The sequence below is a fragment of the Schistocerca piceifrons genome, chromosome X (assembly GCF_021461385.2).
Source record: "Schistocerca piceifrons isolate TAMUIC-IGC-003096 chromosome X, iqSchPice1.1, whole genome shotgun sequence".
Lineage (NCBI taxonomy): Eukaryota > Metazoa > Arthropoda > Insecta > Orthoptera > Acrididae > Schistocerca > Schistocerca piceifrons.
In genome coordinates this window covers 304,379,261-304,401,034 of record NC_060149.1, presented here as the reverse complement: position 1 = coordinate 304,401,034, position 21,774 = coordinate 304,379,261, and the positions used below count along the sequence as shown (strand labels likewise).

At 42.0% G+C, this 21,774-nt stretch overlaps 1 protein-coding gene across 1 annotated transcript in view; it reads left to right on the top strand.

Annotated features, from left to right (window-relative positions):
• Positions 1–21,774, top strand: part of LOC124722325 (potassium voltage-gated channel protein Shal) — a 980,926-nt gene that overhangs the window by 646,739 nt on the left and 312,413 nt on the right. The gene's annotated exons all lie outside the window — the stretch shown is intronic.

The following is a 21,774-nucleotide window of genomic DNA, read 5'->3' as shown; positions in this document are numbered from 1 at the left end:
CTCTTCATTGTCTGTTAGCTAATAACTTTCTCTTTCGTGTGACATAAAGTTAAATATAGGAAACACAAAACCAGTAAAGGAAAGAGACAAGCCAAACAGTACACATTTCTCCAATCCTTAGTTCCCAGCATTTTTTTCTCTCTAATCTCGCTACAGCCTTGCACGGCAATCTTTCCTTTCTGAGAATGAATCTATTACCCCACCAAAGTTCGTCAAACCTTTTGTTAATGAAAAATCAAAATGTCCTTGTCTAATACTGAAAATGTTGTTAGTACGAACAGTACCAAAGACTGGTGTGGTTTCTCGATTTTATTACGTCAATTTTGTCACTGTCTGCTATATAAAACGAAATAGGCCATTCTAATACTGCAGAAATTGTAACACACGCCAAATAAGCGAGACTGTTTTGGTACAAATGGTCATTTTATGTACCTTATTTACATAAATAACACGGTCCCGCCAGCGTAGCCGAGAGCGCCAATGCGCTGCTTCCTGGACTCGGCTAGGTGCGTCGGCCCCGGATCGAATCCGCCTGGCGGATTAACGACGAGGGTCGGTATGCCGGTCAGCCTGGGTGTGGTTTTTAGGCGGTTTTCCACATCCCGCTAGGTGAATCCCGGGCTGGTCCCTAAGTTCCGCCTCAGTTACACGACTCACAGACATTTGAAAACGTTCGCACTATTTCATGGCTTACACTAGACGCCGATAGCTGGGGTACACTACTTCCGTCCCAGGCGGGCTCGAGGTGGCAGCAGGAAGGGCATCCGGCCACCCTCTGCAATTAACACTGCCAAATCCGTCATAACAAAGCCGACCCCGCGTTGGAGCGGGACAAATGCCCGAGAAAGAAAGAAACAAAGAATTTACATAAATAACACGGCAAAATGTAACTGACGAAATATCAATATCAAATGCCTATTCGGCCTACCTCTAGCAAAAAGTTTTATCTCAGGAAATAGTTTCACATTTCATTCTTACACTCCAGTTTCCCAAGCATGAGATCGAAAAGTAGTAGTACACCATTTTTACATAAATCTGGAATCGTCATATTCTTCCATATAATTTGTGTGATGTACCCGTTTCTTCTCGTACCTGGTTCTGACAAACAATCTTGACATCAATAACTCTGTAACTATTGCTGCCATTGTCGAAACTTATTCTCCAGTTCACTTCACTAACCCTGTTAGAATGACCAGTTCTGATACCACGCGTTTATTCTCCGCTAAGGCGTGATTACATGCTCGTACAAGTCGTTTTCCGTACTTTTGCGAGAATAGAACTTAAGTGACTACTAACTGGGGACTGTACAACTGATCCTTAGTAGTGTAACGTTCTGCAAAATTTCATTTTCTTCGATACACCGAGAAGATAATATGCAATATTTCTTACCTGTTATTCCTGTTAGTCGTTTATTTCCAAACAAGTAGTGTGAATCTACGGATTTCGTTAATAATTATAACAACGCTGATCATTCTTACACCTAACCAACCACATAAGTAAACAGTGACTGGTATTCATCCGTTCGGGTTTATTTGGCTCAGCTCTCATAGCCCCGCCCCCTTTATCTGCGGGAAAGTTTGTTATTTCTGCACGTGATGGGTATTCTCCTGGCAGAGATATTACGTACACTGTGCACACACTCAAAAATCAACTTACGATTCGCTCAGAAATCAACTGAGAATGTGTTCAAAAATGGTCAAAACCAACTAGGTTGCGTTTCAAAATCATATGAATAATCGATAGGCCATCGTGTACTGGACGCTAGGTGCTTTCTGAAACAAGGTTTTCTTCTTCAAGAATATGAATTTGGCGCCCCCTGAAATTGCCGCCCGAGGCAGATATCCCAGTTTGCTCCCCCCCTCCCCCTCCCTCCCAGATCCGGGCCTGATAACCATAAACTGTCACAAGCTAAAATCATTTGGTCCTACAATTTTATTAACTGAATTTCTGGTGATAAAACCGCTATTCCACGTAACCAGTCCTCATAAAAACTCCAATCTTGATCTCAAAATGGTATGCACACGCGATTTTGTTGTAAGCATCCAGAAGTCCCACATACGACTGGAAGCGGCTACGACTTGTAGTACTGCCAATCCTAATCTATTCTCCCTACCAATGAGCCCTGTTTCCCAATACCATGACTGCTGAAATATCTGCCCAAGGCATATCCGTAAGTAGATCAGAAACCATTCTGCAACCTTCCAAAAATCCAGGACTTATCTCTAGGCCCCTCCAGAAAAAAATATAGACTGAAACTGGTATTATTCAACTATTCACAAGTCCTCCGTCCCTATCGACCTCCTGTCCTCTCACGATCTTTTGAAATGCTTTGAGAACTACGCTGGCTATACCGCTTATTCCTCCACATGCTTGGCTGGCATACATGAAGACGCCACCACTAGTTACGATGACACATCCTCAATTTACTGAATGAAAAATGTCGCCAGGACTGGCAACAATAGAACATCAGTTATAAACTCCATGGAAACCCAGACATCTTCTGTCTTTCGCACTCTTTGTCTCCAATACCTAAACACGACATCACAAACGAAATTAAATACACCATACAGCACTCAACATAACGGCCACTATTGCAAATAATCACAACACAACCCCTACCGTCGTACTATCTGATACTGCCACCTTATAGAAAATCCTGTTTCCAGCTTAGAAACCCTAATAAGTCTATGTAACACTATACTCTACCAAAAGGCGTGAAAGACCTTAAAAAAGACCCAAAAAACTTCTTAATGAAACCTCTGTCAGCAAACCAGTCAGCTTTACCTCAGTCTTAAGTAAGGCCATTGAATCCATTCTCTTCAAACGCATCCACACATATCTTGAACAACGCCTCCCTCTTTCAGTTAGTATGGTTTCCATTCCAACTTTTCTGCAGGTGATCGGTTTTTATACATAGTCTACCTTTAGTACTATCAACACGAACATTGATTCTCCCCTCCCTATCTTTAAACATTGAGGAAGCTTATGACCTTTCATGGCACTCTAGTCTTCTGTTCAAACTCTGTTGGTACGCTCCTCCAGCCAATTACTTCGGCGTAATTTCATCCTTCGTGACCAACCATCAATCTTAAGTAACAATAAATAACACCCAGACACAGAATTTGTACCCATCTGCAAACGTGACTCTAGGATCTGTCCTGTCATGGCTCCTTTATCTCCGATATTCATCCGTTTATGCCCTCACCATGGGAATGCTGAACCTGTCAATACTATGCGTCTACTTTGGCCCCCCGGTTTCATTTAAAAGGCGATCATGAACACTTATCTAAGTCAAAAATATGTAAAATTTGTACTATCAAAATAATTTTAGTTATGTCATGACATCACATACGTCAGCTTCGCCAACCAAACAGCCATATTTCAATCTAAACTAGATCTTACGGTAGCTACAAGTCAATATGTCACCACAACAAAGATGTTGTTTTTACTTTCGTTGGCTTTGTTAACTCCCAATCAAACTTTAGCTAGCAACCTAGCCTAGAGCTCTTGCTACGCTACAGACCAGTCATTTACCGACACTTACTTCAAAAAACTACCATAGATGCAATAAAAATAGTGTCTGTGTTCCATTTTATCTCTGTTTGTGCACGTATGACGTTACACACCACAACATTATTAATCACCAGTCAAAGTTAACGTTCAATATCAGTACGTTCAACCCACTCTCTCTCACTCAAATATATGCTGACAATTTGCCTTCTTTGCTGTCCATCCTGTCCCAAAAGTCCCTCCAATTCCTCCTCAGTAATTTCATTTCCTGGTATAGCCCGAGGTACCTCTCCATCACTTTCAAAAACCCAAGTCAGGGTAGGAAAAAATCACCCTACCTTTCTGTCCTTGGGATGTCTACCTCACAGTCCAAGCTTAAGAGCATTCACTTGCTAACCATGCAAGATAAAGACCACAATAGACTAAAACTACTAATCGGTCGAACACGGGGACTAAACACTCACAAGTTTTACCACTCCATATCACTGAATGCCAAGCATTCCACCAACTTTTCTGCATAAATTTCCTGTGCCCTATGCATAATCTGAATCAGCTGATAAAGTTCACATATCCCATCAAAGACCTAGAACACCTTCACTAGTCCCATGTCTTCCACAAAACATAGTTCTGTCATCCCACTCATCATCCCCATCCTTGACAAACATAGTTCTGTCATCCCACTCATCCCCATCCTTGGCAAGCTTGGACTGTAGCTGCAAGTCTATACTGCGTTACACTTTTCTTACATTTACACACACACACACACACAAACATGTCCTTTCCCAGGGTAAGTTCCCCTTTCAGACAGTGACATATTACCTAAAACCAGACCATGATTTTAAGTATCACTATCCTTTTTATTCCAAATCAAGGATCCAGACCGTCCATCCCATACATCACTGAAATCCTAGCAGACTCCTACCATCTACATCCTGTGACTCTTCTCAATACGATCAATACTGTTTCTCATCATTCTTCCCATCTGAAATCAAACCCTGTGCCTAGAAAATGTTTCCAGGAGTCCACAGTATCATCATCCTCACAGGATTCACGACTACACTAGTCACAATCATCTCATGAGGCTTTGTTGGATTGCTTTGTTTTTGTTTTATTTATAATGGCTTAGAGTGCCTACACGTCTACTAAACCCCGCCTTCCACTGGATGAATGTGGATAACCAATTACATAAAATAAAATATAAACGTATACAACATTCGTGTGTCCATTTGCTCACCCCAATACAATGCAGCATGCACTGCTGGACGTACCTAAAGATGTCATCTTATCGCACCAGTTCATGCCTGCTATACTCTAATTATATGCTGTTCTGTGGTGCTGCATACAGAACTGTTTATTTCTGTTCACAGACTTGTGTATTACTATGGTTGGAGTAATCAGGCAGGATATGATCAGTATTCTAGGGAAACTAAACTCTAAACTCCGTCCGAATAGGCCTTGGAAGGCCCATTGGTACCGACCTGCCGCCGTGTCATCCTCAGGCCACAGGCGTCACGGGATGTGGATTTGGAGGGGCATGTGGTCAGCACACCGCTCTCCTGGCCGTATGTCAGTTTACGAAACCGGAGCCGCTACTTTTCAATCAAGTAGCTCCTCAGTTTACCCCACAAGGGCTGAGTGCACCCCGCTTGCCAACAGCGCTCGGCAGACCGGGTGGTCACCTATCCAAGTGTTAGTCCAGCCCGACAGCGTTTAACTTCGGCGATCCGACAGGAACCGGTGTTACCACTGCGGCAAGGCCGTTGGCACTCTAGGAAAAGGACATGCCTTATTGCTATCCGGTGGCAGGTAGGGGTGCCGTAAACGATGATCTTCATGTTGAAGGTACAGCAAGCAAAATATTTCTTGATGGAGAGCTGGTTCCTCGAGTTGCGTCGTCTTACGAAACTACCACAGTTCAGTTATGCCGAAAGTGATATCAACATGGGGAACAAGCAATCCAACTTTACGATTCTGGAAGCATGTGGCAGGTTTTCAATCGAAATAGCTGTGTAGTTTGACAGCTTCCCTCACCGATATACAAAGAATTAGGAGCAAATTACAACCCGCTGCAACACTAATCAGAAAAATCACACATCCCTATGTAAAGACGGTGATTCATGCAAGTAGCCCAAATTAATCAATTGTATGCTGGTTAAAATTTCCATCCCTCGTCAGACTAAATATGTTCTTTCAATGACACAACTGCGGACCCTTGCAGACAATGCCAGTGTGTCGACATCTTGTAGGTACTCGCGAGATCTCAATGGTGCATGGGTGTATTCAATTTGTTGGGAAGTTTTTGTGGTACAGTAAAAGGAAACTAAATAAAGTATCGAAGCTTATTCGATATACAGCTGCATCCTCGGTGTTTCACTCACCACAACTACGTTTGAAAACAATTAGCGATGCATCGGATTCCTCGACATTATCTGCTGTGACAATGTAATCGGGACCACCCACACAGTGATGTTTCATTGTTTCTTGCCTGCTTCCTTAATTTTTTTTTCGAATTCTGCATTATGGCACATTGCGAGCTCTATCAGTTCACTTCAGACTGTAAACTACGGCCACCTATTTGAATATTCCTCGACTGCTTGAGTCGGTCATCCGGGTTTCTGGGTAGCTCTTCTACGAATGCTCATTTTTGCAAAGGAATATGATTCGAGTTTGTCGTTGCCGACGTGACTTCCCGTTCGAATGTGGTTCACAAGTGCCTCAGAGTTCATTTAGCTTTTGATAGCAAGTTTACCAAATGGAAAAATATGCTTAGTTGTTATTTCATGCTGCTAGATCAAGCTACATGTGTCGCAGTTGTTCGCAAAAGGGCGGCCACGTAGGCGGAGGAGGAGATGGTGTGTGGGTAGCGGTTGCAGCTCGGTAAGCGGGAGCTTGCAGGTCGCAGTCAGGGTATCGACCGCACGGCGGCAGTGCAGTCTCTGGCTAGGGCCATGTGCTTCCCTAGCCTACTCCGCCTGCCTCAGTACCTACACCTCCACGACTCACAACAAACATGATGGTAAAAGGAAACGACGACTTGTCGCTTCCACGCCAAGACCATTAGAGACGGTGCACTTGCTCGAGTTGAGATGGAAATCGACTGTCGCTTGTATATATAACCAACACGCAGCAGTTACGTCGACTCCCGTAGCAAAAAATGAAAGAATCATACTCATACAATTTCTTTTCTTATAATAGGCTACTATCATATCCGAGTATTTTTAGCATTTGTCCTGCAACACAACAATATACCTGAATATAACTATCCGCATGAGCTAACGTCTTTAGGAAACAAGGCATTCTTTTCATTATCACTGACAAACAGTACATAAGGCAACCAAACAATAATGTCTGTCACAGAACACGATTGTCCATATTACGTTCAGATCGACGCTGACTGCTGCAAGATACCAGAACTTACTCTATGAGGAGGCATGTTACACCTAATGAAATTTCCAGTTACATCCCTGAAATGTTAGCAATTCAGGAGGCGGTTACGTAATGGAGTAAGAAACAGATTTAAAAAAAAAAACCGTCATAATCGTAACAGGCACGAAAAATACTCTACACTTAATAGAAATATCATATAGGAATGCGATTACCCCTGATTATATATTACATATAACGTGTTCGATTCATACCGTAAGAAAAGTTAACAATTACGCAAATTTAGTGTGGATCAAAGGAAACTGAGTCGTCATAGGAAAGACAACAGCCGACAAAAAAGATAAAGGAGGCTAATTTCTGGGAATCAGACTCGGATACAGGAACCACGCGCAGGAAGCACAAGAAGAAAGGAGCAGGACGTGAACAATAACCTAAAGAAACAAAAGATTTTAAGCCTGCATTCAGCCGGATATACCGATCAATGTGTGGTTTGACGGTTCTAGAATGAGTAAGTACCACCGGAGCTCCATAATACGAATGATATTAGGACATGGCTGTTCCCTAGGCACCTTGATAGAATTAAAGGTTTAGACTTCTCAATTTGCAGTCATGTTAGTGAAAAAATCCCGTATATTCCACGTAATATTAATATGTACTAAGTACGAAAGACAGCAAACTAAATTATACACCAAGCTGAAACAGCTGAAGGTTCCGTTACCTACATACACTATTGTCATTTTAAGCACGAATGATATAAGGGTCTATCACACCATAGGAATATACCTACACTCAGAAGTCAATATTTAACTTTATTTCGTTCAGGAATACGTATATCTTCATGTAATCATGTTTGTTTTTCGGAAGTTGTTACAATAATCATAAAATAACAGCGGTTCCCTCTGTGGGCCAATAATAGCCACAGAACAACAGAGGGTATGGAGTGCTCAGCTCCAACATACACCAAGAGTCATGGATGGAAACAAATAAAAAGATTCAATATTTCTAGAATTTTGTAAAAGTTTCTATTCAGTACCCGACAGATTCATTCTAAAGAAAATGCGTTCTATCTCAGTCTGCGACTGGACTAAAGCTTTCCTGACTGGCACAATGTAGCATATTATCAGACACAGAAAGTCGTCTGATGACAAAGAAATTCTACTTGGTGAGTGCTGTGGAAGTGTAACAGGGCTATCACTATTCGACCTATACACAAATGATGTAGCGGGCAGTGTGAAGCTATAATCTTAGCCTTATTGCAGATAATGCGATTATTTGTGAAAAACTTTTATCCGATGCCAGCCGTACTACATTCACATTTACGTGAATACCCTACAATTCACAATTAAATGCCTGGCAGAAGGCTCATCGAACCACCTTCAAGCTAGTTCTCTACCATTCCATTCTCGAACAGCGCGCCGGAAAAACAAAGAATAAAATGTTTCCCCACAGCTTCAGTTCCGCCAGTACCTCGTCTCGTACCTTCCAGATTTCGCAGAGGCTCTCCTGCGAACCTTGCAGAACTACCATTTCTGGAGGAAAGGATATTGCGGAGACATGGCTTAGCCACAGCCTGGTGGATGTTTCCGAATGAAATTGTCACTCTGGAGCTCAGTGTGCGCTGATACGAAACTTCCTGGGAGATCATGCCTGGCCAACAACACCTCAGATCTGTCCCAGGTAGATCATGCGTTGGACAACCTGTGATGTCAACTCCATCCCAATGACAGCAACAACGATATCAAGGACCAATTACAACAGTTATGTGACCACTTGTTTCAGTAGAGGATACAGCGGCTTTATAACAACCTTCCAAACCGAAAAATTACATGCTTCAGGCCAGAAGGGGTGCAACATCAAATTGAGAAGTGGACTCTCATTGCCAAATTCTCTTTTCAATGCGTGAACTTTCATTTCGTTTCCTCCTCCTGTTCTTGGAGCTTCACATTTTTGTTATCAGACAGTGATCTTAATTAAGATATTTGTCTGATCACTGATCCTAAAAGCAGAGTTCATTAGTGTATTGTCTTAACGTTTTAGGCACGTTTTAATCTACGGAAGATGCCCACTCCTTACTGTGAATAATTACACACATTCTGTACCAAGTCGGGCAGACTATCAGTTCCTGCACATAGTATGAATACCCATCAGAACCCATCACTTCAGTAAATCCTCCCTGTTTTGTAGTTCCATATTCCTTTCACTATTACGCTATACGCAGATGGTTAAACCTCTTAAAACCTGCATCGAGGTGCTTGCTATTTCTTTAATAAGCGAATATTCCCGTTGGACATGGTCTATTTGAGACCGATGACCTCGCTGTTCGGTCCCCTCCACCAAATCAACCAGCCAACCATGATATGGAGCACCCGATTCACCAATCACAGCTGGTCGTTGCTCTCCTGCAAATTCTGTTCAGATATGTAGGATACAAGCCATGCCAGAGAAGTAGTGAGGCCGCTTCATACTTGGTTCGAAATTTCTTAGCTGAAGCCTCTCGTATACACGAGGAGGAAGCTGAAAAACTTCCCTTCTAGTGCTTAAGGCAGATACTTCTGCTGCCACTCAGCAAATATTAAATTCTTTATTCTTGCTGAAGTCATTCGTGGGTGTCGAAGAATGTATTGTGCGTTTACGTACTGTTTTTTTCTTAAACCAACCGATAGCAGACCTTTTTATAATGTATAATTTCAAGGAAACTTACTGTCATTAGTAGAGACTGTACGCCTGTGAAGGCGGTACTAAAAGCTCCACTACTGCGTACATCGCTTAGCGCATAGTCTTAACACAGCAGCGAGTTTCGCCAGCCGTAACCTGTGTTGTGGAATGTAGTCGAATTGAATCAAACGATGCCGAGAGAAACAGAACAGGAACTGAGACGCTGAAATTAGTAGATGAGTTTTGCTATTTGGGCCGCCAAATAACTGATGATGACCAAAGTAGAGATGACATAACATGTTGACCCAGACCGGCAAGCCGGCCGGAGTGGCCGAGCGGTTCTAGGCCCTACAGTCCGGAGACGCGCGACCGCTACGGTAGCAGGTTCGAATCCTCCCTCGGGCATGGATGTGTGTGATGTCCTTAGCTTAGTTAGGTTTAAGTAGTTCTGAGTTCTAGGGGACTGATGACCTCAGAAGTTAAGTCCCATAGTGCTCAGAGCCATTTTGAACCAGACTGGCAATATCACGAAATTGTTTTTCTGACCAAGAGAAATTTGTGAAACCTGAATATAAATTTATGTGTTAGGAAATCTTTTTTGTATGTATTAGTCTGGAGTGTAACCTTGTACGAAAGTGAAACGTGGACGATAAAACGTTCAGACAAGTGGAGAATACAAGATTCTCAAATATGGTACTATCGAATAATGGTGAAGATTAAATGTGTATATCGACTAAGTAACAATGAGTAACTGAGCCAAACTGAGGAGAAATAAAGTTATGGAAAACTTGACTAAAATAAAGGACCAATTGATAGCACACTCGTGAGGCATCAAATAATCGTCAGTTTGATAATGGTGGGAAGTGTGTGTGTGTGTGTATGTGTGTGTGTGGCGGGGGGGGGGGGGGGGGGAAAGGGGGAGCTGTAGAATTGGAGAGACCAGGGGATGAATACAATAAGCACGTTCACGTAGATGTAGGTTGCATTAGTTATTTGGAAGGGAAGAGGCTTGCACAGGCTAGAGTAGCGTGGAGAGCTGCATCAAACCAGTATTAGCACTGAAGAAAACAACAAGTCATTTGTGTGCAAACACTGGCTCTGTAACCAATGAGCCGCACGGGATTAGCAGAGCGGTCTAGGTGCTGCAGTCATGGACGGTGCGGCTGGTCCCGGCGGAGGTTCGAGTCCTCCATCGGGCATGGGTGTGTGTGTTTGTCTTTAGGGTAATTTAGGTTAAGTAGTGTGTAAGTTTAGGGACTGATGACCTTAGCAGTTAAGTCCCATAAGATTTCACATACATTTGAACATTTTTTGTAACCAACGATTTAACTTAATGTGAATTCATGGTGTAGCCTAATTACATCAACTGGCAAACGAAACCTTCTATGAAACTTTTAAGAATTTAATTCGTGATTAAATAGTCGTATCTTGCTACACATTCTATTTGGGCTAAATACTTATGTCTTCTATTTTTCGTTCGCCCATTTTAATAGATGGCGTCCTTTATCAGTCATAATATTAGAAACATATATTTTTGTGTTTGTAACTTCAGTTGCACCTACGCGAAACATGCATGTAATGTTTTATGGAGTTGGACGTAATAATTAGACATGCCCTACGAGAAAACATTCTCTCGCGCACTTTGCGGTTCCTAATAGCTCTTGCCTACGTTGTAATCTCTCCAGTAGTGACCGTAAGTTAATATCCCAGAATTCGGGTTCGCACAAACAATTCTGGGGACTTCACTTCATAATTGCTTAGCAGTAGCTGTCGTAATGACACCTTTCCGTAGCAGTCTTTACAAGAATCTAATTGTCAGCCCGCTTCCTACCGTCTTCTAAATTATGAAGGCCATGATAAGCTGCCAAAAGCCACGGATATGTCTATCGTTGCTCCTATTACATATTTCACACCCACCGCATTCGCTATTTGTTTTCTACAAGTTTAATACGACCTCTACAAATTTCTCTTTCCAGAATCTAAACTAAATATTACTTAATTCTCTCAGAATTAGTTTGTAGTTAAACTATTGATTAATGCTATTTCTGGATTTTTATTCATTACGTTTGTTAGACACATAGAACGGTACGATTTCGTGAATCGGAGCCCTTTCCCCTTTCATTTTCTTTATTATTAAATTTTCTACTGTTTCCCAGGATTTTGGAAAATGTTTCTGGACTAAGCGTTAATTCATGAATCTGGACATGTGAATAATCATATTATCACTTCCTCTGGCATGACATCGGAACTGGGAGCTCTGTAACTTTTTGTTCCGCATATGACTTTAACAACTACTATACCTACAAATGAATATATCGCTGCTTTATTGCCGTAAGAGTTTTGAAGATTTTGTGTTACGTGTTACTGAAATACATTTCACGCTCCTTGTCGTCATCTGCAAGAAGAACCTGAAGGAATTCATTGTACTTCTTCCAGTTTGTTGTCATTCAGCCTTCCACCTGGAGTGTAGACAGACAGTAGGATTAGTTTTCAGGAGAGAATACATTTTCGTTATTTATATCTTGAATGTTCATATTTTTGCTTTCTTCTTCTTTTTATCACCGTTTTAATATTGTCTTGAAACTTGTGCACTATCTTGCGATTTTCACCGTTGTTTAGTGCCATAGATATTACCATGTATAACTCATCTTAGTGGATACCTTTGTTTGAAGTTTCTTGTCAGTTTTTGATAAAGTAGGTGGCTTTGGTTCGTCACTATCACGTACCTGTGGCTATTTCTTTTCTGAAAATACTGAAGTGGTGTCTGTTGCTGGATTATGAGGTCAAGGTAGCGTATTGTTTCTTCTCTTTCCATCGCAGCAGTGAAATAAATGTTGTGGTGTTCCTTATTTATCAGCATTTTGAAATTCAATATTTTTTTCTGTTGTAGCTCTATAACTTTCATAATATCATCCGTATACATGTGCCTATATGAGCGCATTTATTTCTATTATTTCTGCAAAAATTCGGTTACCGTCGTAGTTCAATTAAATTGTTAATCAGTCTGTATCAAATTTGGCTTCCCACTGAGAGGTCTTCGCTTTTTTTAGGTAGACTGAATTGTAAAATTGAACATAGTATTTTTCCGTGATTATTTTGATAACTTGCATGGAATCTTCTGTGGTGGTACACGGAATGTTTCGACCTTCTTTCAGTTGGTCCTATATGCTTGCTACAGTGTCCCTGAATGAAACTGAAATGTACAAGTCTTTTACATCAAAGGATATCAATTTTGCTGTTGAGAATGGGTGCGCATAGTTAATTTTTTTGTTTGAATTTAAGCAATACGACGTACATCTGTCGTCCTCTAAAGCAATACGACATACATCTGTCGTCCTCTAGTTCCTAAAGTAACATAAGCGATAGTGAATACTGAGTGAAATTGATTACATCTCTTATGGGGATAGCCGGCCGTGGTGGCCGAGCGGTTCTAGGCGCTGCGTTCTGGAACCGCGCGACCGCTACGGTCGCAGGTTCGAACCCTGCCTCGGGCATGAATGTGTGTGATATCCTTAGGTTAGTTAGGTTTAAGTAGTTCTAAATTCTAGGGGACTGATGACCTCAGAAGTTAAGTCCCATAGTGCTCAGAGCCATTTCAATCATCTTGGTTTTACATATTTTGGACTGGCTACCTAGAGCTGATGCTGATAGATTCTTTTGTGTTATGGTAAGTACAGTTTCTGTGTCCTTGAGAGCAGATTTTTTGACATTTTAGTATTAGTTCTACAGATTATTTTTCCGTAATATGTCTTTTGTTATAGTTTTGTATACTTGTTTATCTGTGACCTCGATAGTATTACTTTAATATACTATAAGAGAATATAATTAGTCGTTTCTGCCCATGTATTCACTATACGAGACTGTTAACATTCATCTCACATAATAAAAATCCAGACAGAATGTTTTTCAGGGATATTTCTTCTGATAGTGTGCTACACCGGTACCTGAAAAGGCAATTTCTGTCAGGTGTGCATCGGCGAATACTGTTGCTGGTGAGGAAGCATTTCACGACAGGCCATTCATAAGTCAGTCATCTTTATAGTGTGGCATACTCAGTCAGATTAATGGCTGTAGAAGACTGGCGCTTTTACCACGACTACTCCGCACTTCAGTTGATTGATAACCATGGCATGACATCAATGTTACGTCCACAGTCTGGCTGTAAACTACACCCGTGCCATCAATATGAACCGTCCACACCTGCGCAGCTAAGCTTTAATGGTACGCTTACCCTAAAACAATAGCAAATAGATGGTGTAGAATGTATTCATTAGAAATGTTTCACTGTGCAGGGGAGCGCTAGTTCGATGTCTCAAATCAGTGTGACTGGCAACTCTATGTAACCTTATATCTGATGAAGCTCCATAAAGTAATATGAGAGAAGTCAGGAAGTCTGTTTTAAACCGTGAATTTGCTGTATAACAAGCAGTCGTAGCGTTAACTCAAGAAAAGTGCTGTTTATGGCGGCAGCAGAATACTTTGCTTATAAACTGCTGTCTAAAAATAACCTGAATAAATTTTTAGATCATACAATAAAGCAAAAGTATTTTGAAGGAGTACCTGGTACAACAAAACATACTGCGTGATGATTTGGTTCATGTGTCTAACATTTTCTTTCCGAGGCACAGCGCGTTGTAGAAAACTTCGTACATGAGTGGCGGAGTGAATCAAAATCGAAGCCGATGTACTAACTTATGCCTAATGATTTTGATGCCGATAGGACATTAATCTACAAAAAAAAAAAAAAAAAAATGTGGAGTTGGTACTCTCGATGCGTCTGTTTTCTCGACTCGCTCCACTATACAGATTTTACCCTTTGTTTAACCCAGTTCGGCTCCATTAGGGTTAACTACCTCAGATCAGACTCAGTCTATTTCAGACTAAAGTACAGTAGGAAGATAAAGGGATTATTAGCGCACTTTTGATATAAATCTGATATAAAATTACTGAATAATTAATTAAACTGATCAATTAATTATCCCTCTGACTCTAAGAAATCTACATGTGCTGAGGAAAAGAACAATGTGTCGAACAGACTTTAACCATTCCCTATTAAGAAAATCGCTTGCCTGAATACAGTTAATGTACTATGTGCACGGGAAAGGAAACTGGACATCGAAGTCAAGAAACGAAACCTGGAGTATATAGGGAAGACAACCGCCATAAAGGAAGAATACAAGTTGTAGTTGGAAGAAGAAGTAGCTATTTCAGATGCACACGGAAGGTTTACATATAGCTTTAGCCACAGTGTATGGGGAAATCTGGCTACGACTGGTGAATGTAAAATGTCTGCATTTATAGTAAACAGAACTGGAAAGTGGTCACGAGTTGGAGTGCTGCCTGAAATCAATGGAATCGAGAATGTTTACTACATTAAAGGATACACGAAAGTGTGTTATAAACCTCCATTATCATTTGGACCAGCTTAAAAAGAATGGTTCTATTACACTGGTACACAGGCCTAATATAGTGTAGGGTTTCGCAGACACGCAGAAGTGCCGCAACACGACGTGACATAGACTCGACTAATGTCTGAAGTAGCGCAGGAGAAACTGACCCCATGAATCCTGAAGGGATGTCCATAAATACGAAAGATTACGAGGGGGTGGAGATCTCTTCTGAACAGTACCTTGCAAGGCATCCTAGATACGCTCAATATTGTTCATGTCTGGGGAGTTTGGTTACCAGCGGAAGTGTTGAAACTCAGAAGAGTGTTTCTAGAGTCACTCTGGAGCAATTATAGACCTGTGAGGTGTCGCATTACCTGCTGGAATTGCCTAAGTCCGTCGAAATGCACAATGGACCTAAATGAATGCAGGTGATCAGACAGGATGCTTATGTACGTGTCACCTGTCAGAGTCGTATCTAGACGTATCAGGAGACTCATATCACTCCAAACGCACACGCCCCACACCATTACAGAGTCTCCACCAGCTTGAACAGTTTCTGCTGACGTGCAGGATCCATGGATTCGTGAGGTTGTTTCCATACCCGAACACGTCGATCCACTCGATACAATCTGAAACGAGACTCATCCGACCAGGCAACATGTTTCCAGACGCCAACAGTCCAATGTCGGTTTTGACGGGCCCAGGCGAAGCGTAAAGCTTTGTGTCGTGCAGTCATCAAGGCTACACAGGCGGACCTTCGACTCCGAAAACCCATATCGATGATGTTTCGTTGAATGGTTCGCACGTTTGCGCTTGAGGATTGCCCAGCATTGAAATATGCAGCAATTTGCGAAAGGATTGCGCTTCTGTCACGTTGAACGATTCTCTTCAGTCGTCGTTGGTCCCGTTCTTGCAGGATCTTCTCCGGCCGCAGTGATGTCGGAGATCTGATAATTTACCGGATTCCTGACATTCACGGTACACTCGAGAAATGGTCGTAGGGGAATATCCTTACTTCACCGCTACCTTGGAGATGTTGTGTCCCATCGCTCGTGCGTCGACTATAACATCACGTTCAAACTCACTTAAATCTTGATAACTTTCAGCAGTTACCGATCTAACAAGTGCGCCAGACACTTTTTGTCTTATATAGGCGTTGCCGACCGCAGCGCCGTATTCTGCCTATTTACACATCTCTGTGTTTGAAAACGCATGCCTGTACCAGTTTCTTTGGCGCTTCAGTGTATATCTAAATTGGCGAACTGGATGTTGCGCACCTAGCAGCCGAACAGCCATTTTCGGAGCTTAAAACCGATGCGACTTCTACATTTAATAGTTACTTGTTTGCAGAATATGTAAACTTTAAGTTCTATAAAGGAATTTCTCAAGAATATGTAGGTCAAGAGCTGTTGGCGTACATACAAGAAGATGTGAAGTGCTTTAACAATAGTGTTGTGGAGGAAATATTAGGTAAAATTAAAATCCCCACGAGCTATTTCCTAGAGAAGCTTAAAGAAGGACCAGAGCTAATTGTTAAAGCCATAAAGGAGATAGTTAACGGGAACAAAAATGGATATGTAAGAGCATTCGAGAACATACCTTGTTTTTACCTGTCAAATTGCTGGCTGGAGAAAGAAATGTCAGATTCAGATGTGGATTTAAGTTCAGTTAAAAATAGAGCGAGATATTAAAACTACACGCAACAGACATAAAGAAGGGGTTGTTTTCTGTGTGTAAATGTATATGCAGAAATTAATAAAAAATTTATACGAGAACATTTGCTTGTCTTATTCGCTAACCTGCCAAAAATGCTAAGACATTTCCTAAGAAATGTTCAAATGTGTGTGAATTCCTAAGGGACCAAACTACTGAGGTCATCGGTCCCTAGACTACACATTACTTACACTAACTTAAGCTAACAATAACACACACACCCACGCCCAAGGGAGGACTCGAACCTCCGGTGGGAGAGGCCGCGCAATCTGTGATATGGCGCCTCAAACCGCGCGGCCACTCCGCGCTACACATTTCCTATTTACAACGTTTTACATTTACGTTTTTCGGTTGGAATGGGAGTGTAGTTGGATGATCTTGAAAGGCAGCTGAAACTAGGTAGGTGAAGGCCCAGCGATCCCCTTGTCAACTATAGCTGCTCCCGCGTCCGGCCATCCTGATTTAGGTTTTCCGTGATTTCCCTAAATCACTCCAGGCAAATGCCGGGATGGTTCCTCTGAAAGGGCACGGCCGACTTCCTTCCCCATCCTTCCCTATTCCGATGAGACCGATGACCACGCTGTCTGGTCTCCTTCCCCAAACCAACCAACCAACCAACCAACTACAGCTGCTGTCGCTACATTGATATGCATGGATACGTTTGTCGTTAAATGACATGCATCAGTAAACTGTAACATCGGTTAGACCGCTGAAAACTACATAGCTGCTATCATCAATCACGTGAGCGCACATCTGTTCGTGTTACATGGCTGACCCGTGATGCAAAAGTATCATGCGGATTGTGCTATGATTGTAAACATTGGCATTCTCCATTCGAATATGTAACGGGAAAAATATATCTGGGAAAGACGAATTATTTCTCCCGGAAACATACGGCTGGATTAGGGTATGTATCAAAGTACACAGCAATTTTTTCACTCTACTAGTGCATGAGATTGGGATGGAAGGCTAATCGATAATACTGGTACGATGTACCCTCCACCAAGCATTCCGTATTTGTTTTACGCGTAGAATGTTCGCAAGCGTTAGAGATGCCTGCAAGCAGGAGGGAAGATGTATGGTGGTGTTGATGGCTGACCTGGGCGTAATTAAATCTATTGCACATTATTAGGAATAGAAATACAATACACTATCATCGCAAACGTTAACTACAGTAAAATACCAAGCAAAAAGCATCTGGAGCGAGCTGAAGAAGAATGCGTATGTCGGGTCGGATTTATTTGCTGCAATCGTAAGGGAAGTATAAATCAAGCACTAAGAACTGACGAGTTGGTGAGCTAAAGCAGAGGAATACGTCAGGCTAAAATTCGTTTGCATGGACTTCTAAGGAGGGCGTAATCCGCCCAATAAGAAGTGACAGTGTAGGATGCGAGTGACCACAAACCCCGTCGATATATTACTGTTGCTAAGCGGTTCATATCGAGTTATATCGGGTACTATGACGACTGCTGTTGCAAGAGAAAGCACTGGGTTTGCTCCTAAATAAATAACTACCACTATGCGTATGCGTACTACCAGTATGGCTATACCCTGCTTTAGGCGGAACACAGTATCATGGTCAGTCCGTTTCCGAGTAGCATTTGGGGGTAAAAATGAACAACGCTCCCGAATCTTCCCCTATTCTTACAGTAACTCCTAATTACGCGTGAAGGTGTGAGTCTGTCGCACCAGTATAGGAAATTCAATGGATACTGTCAGATTCGTGTTATGGATGTATGTTCTATTTGGAAAAAAAGGTGATGTATTTCTTACGAAACACGAAGGCGAATGCCGTGACGGTATTTTTGAAAGTGTACCGCTGATTTCCTTTCCCTTCCTTCCGAACCCGAGCTTGTGTTTCGTCTCTAGTGACCTCTACGTCGGCGATACGATAAACCCTAACCGTCCGTCCCTCCTACCTTCATCTCACCTTATAATTCTCCACACGAGGATGATATCTCCAGCCTGGACTACAACGTACTACAAAGGAAGATCCATCGCCTCCTCAGAATGTAAAATATCACATGAATTATTCACTCTTTGACAAAAAAAGACGCCTCACGAAGAAATTGTTCGAATGAGACGAAAATCGGTAGGTGTGATATACATGTAAAAACAAAAAACTATTACAATTTCAGAAAAAATTGACGATTTACTAAAGAGAATGAGCTTCAGAAACTGAGCAAGTCAATAACGCGTTGGTCCACATCTGGCCTATATACAAGCAGTTATTCGGCTTGGCGTTGATTAATAGACTTGTTGGACCTAACCCTGAGAAATTTCTTTCCAAATTCTGTCCAACTGGCACGTTAGATCTTTAAAATCCCGAGTTGGTACCAGGGCCCTACCCATAATGCTGCAATCGTTCTCCATAGGTGAAAGATTCGGATACCTTGCTGGCCAAGGTAGGGTTTGGCAAGCACAAAGACTAGCAGTAGAAACTCTCACGGTGTGCTGGTGGGCATTATCTTGCTGAAATGTAAGCCGCGTATGGCTTGCATGAAGGGTAACTAATCGGGGCGTAGAATATCGTCCACGTACCGTTGTCCTGTAAGGGTGTCACGAATGACAACCAAAGGGATCCTGCTATAAAAATAAATTGCACCCCAGGCCATCACTCCAGGTTGTCGGGCCGTAGGGCTGGCAGTAACCAGGTTGGTAACCCACTGCCCTTCGGGGCATTTGCAGACATGTCTTCGGCCTGGAATCTCATTGATTGAACTAGAACTGTCTTCAGTGATGAGTCCCGTTTCTAATTGAGCCCCGATGACCAGAGAGGACGCATCTTGAGACGCCCTGGACACTGGTGGGATACCAATCTAACTGACACCATGCATAAGCACTACCCGCCACACAATTTCTGCTCTCTGTCACAATTTCTGCTCTTAGCCGCGCGGGAGTAAGAAACTAAATGCCAGGATGGTTTTGGATCCGCTGACAGTAGGACACACGACCTTTTCTAAGACAAAAAATAATCTGAACTATCATTCGCGATCTGGTGACCGTCAACAACGCTCTATTCTCAACACTGAGATAGTATACAATCAGATAACTATCGTCTTCCAACTTAACAATAATAGTTTGAATTCTGGAACAATACTCGACGTAAGTTTTGTACACTGAAGTCACTTTTTCTGAGACTGCAAAATACTGTCATCACCAAATATACTTTAACAACACCAGTAAAAGCACTTTCTACGCGACTGTTCTTAATCAGACATTGTCAGCTTAAAATGAACAAAGACAAAGCTTGTTACGAAAGTAAGACGGAGCTGCCATTTGGCACACGTCCTTACCTTGGTCATCAACCGATTGGTTCTCTCCAAACTTTCTTGTCTTACGGTGACGACAAACAATCCACTTTATTAATATTTTTCCTGTTCCTAAATATGAAGTTCTACATCATTTCCTGGAGTGGAGACACTCATATAAAAATAATTTTCCATTCAGGTTAGTTCGTACCTAATAATTTTGTGAGGAACTATTTTTCCTTCCTTGAATTGCGCAGCCTGTAATGGATCCACCTGCACGTCACCAAGGGCTGTCTTTCCCTGCAAACTGAGTCGAACTGTTAATTCTTGCTCTTTTGGTATCATGGCAGCCATCCAGACTTTCCGACGCCGTAATGTCTTGACGTTTTCGGGTGCTCCGCCATGCGATTACGGCTGCTTGTGGCCGTCGCTCATTACCGTCCATTCTGACTATAGGGCTCAATCGAAATTCAAATACCTCGCGATCCCATATTCGGATCACAATGTGGTTTGTATCACTCTCTCTTAAATAAAAATCCGCATCCATACGGCTTATGCTTCTGATTTACTATTTTAATGAACTATTGTACTTCAGAACTTTGGAACTTTGAAATGAGAGATGTTAGTGAGAGACATATCATTGCTATTTCTCAAGCCCACGTACCAGTGACAGGTTTCATCCAATCTGGTTTGGACGCATGCGCTGCTTTGGGGGTGGAGAGGAAGGGTGTCATAAAGACACTGTATCATATCCTGAGGCAAACTGGCCCACAAAAAATTGTTGTAACTTGATATCCTGGATGCTGATAGTTGAACAGAGTTGACGCCTGAACTGAACCCACATATATTCTATCGAGGTCAGATCTGGGGAATTTGCCGACCGCTGGAGTACCTCAAAATCATGTAGGCAGCTCATAGAGACACGTATCATTTGAGGACGAGCATTGTGCCATCAGATATCCCTAAATCCCTAGCAGTAACCTGAGGTCATACCTGCCGCCGTTGGATAAGCAGCTGAGCAGCAAGTCGTATACTCCTAGCTCACTCGTTTGTTACATAGTTTAATTCTTAATTTCTTTGCGTGTTTTTGGTACTTGCATTGTTTAATTCATAAATTTCGGGCGTATTATAGTATTTGAGAGTTGTAGCATCGCGTTTTAGTACCTGAATAGTGTAAATTCGCGTAGTCGTTTGTCTACTGTTTTTGTTTTGAACGGCCAGTGTCGGTTGGTCACAGTCAGTGTGCTCTCTGCCGCCGTTGGATAAGCAGCTGAGCAGCAAGTCGTATACTCCTAGCTCACTCGTTTGTTACATAGTTTAATTCTTAATTTCTTTGCGTGTTTTTGGTACTTACATTGTTTAATTCATAAATTTCGGGCGTATTATAGTATTTGAGAGTTGTAGCATCGCGTTTTAGTACCTGAATAGTGTAAATTCGCTTAGTCGTTTGTCTACTGTTTTTGTTTTGAACGGCCAGTGTCGGTTGGTCAGTCAGTGTGCTCCCTGCCGCCGTTGGATAAGCAGCTGAGCAGCAAGTCGTATACTCCTAGCTCACTCGTTTGTTACATAGTTTAATTCTTAATTTCTTTGCGTGTTTTTGGTACTTGCATTGGTTAATTCATAAATTTCGGGCGTTTTATAGTATTTGAGAGTGTAGCATCGCGTTTTAGTACCTGAATAGTGTAATTTCGCTTAGTCTCCTTCCGGCGCCGAGCAGTGTCAGCAGTGCGCAAGTAGCAGCATTACTGCATTTACTAGGCAATCTTGTATTTTAATAACCGTTTAAATTTTGTCGATTTGTTTGCGCTCTCTGTAGATTAGTTCAGACGTTTTTTGCAAAACACTTTTTAGCATGGATAGGGACTGCAACT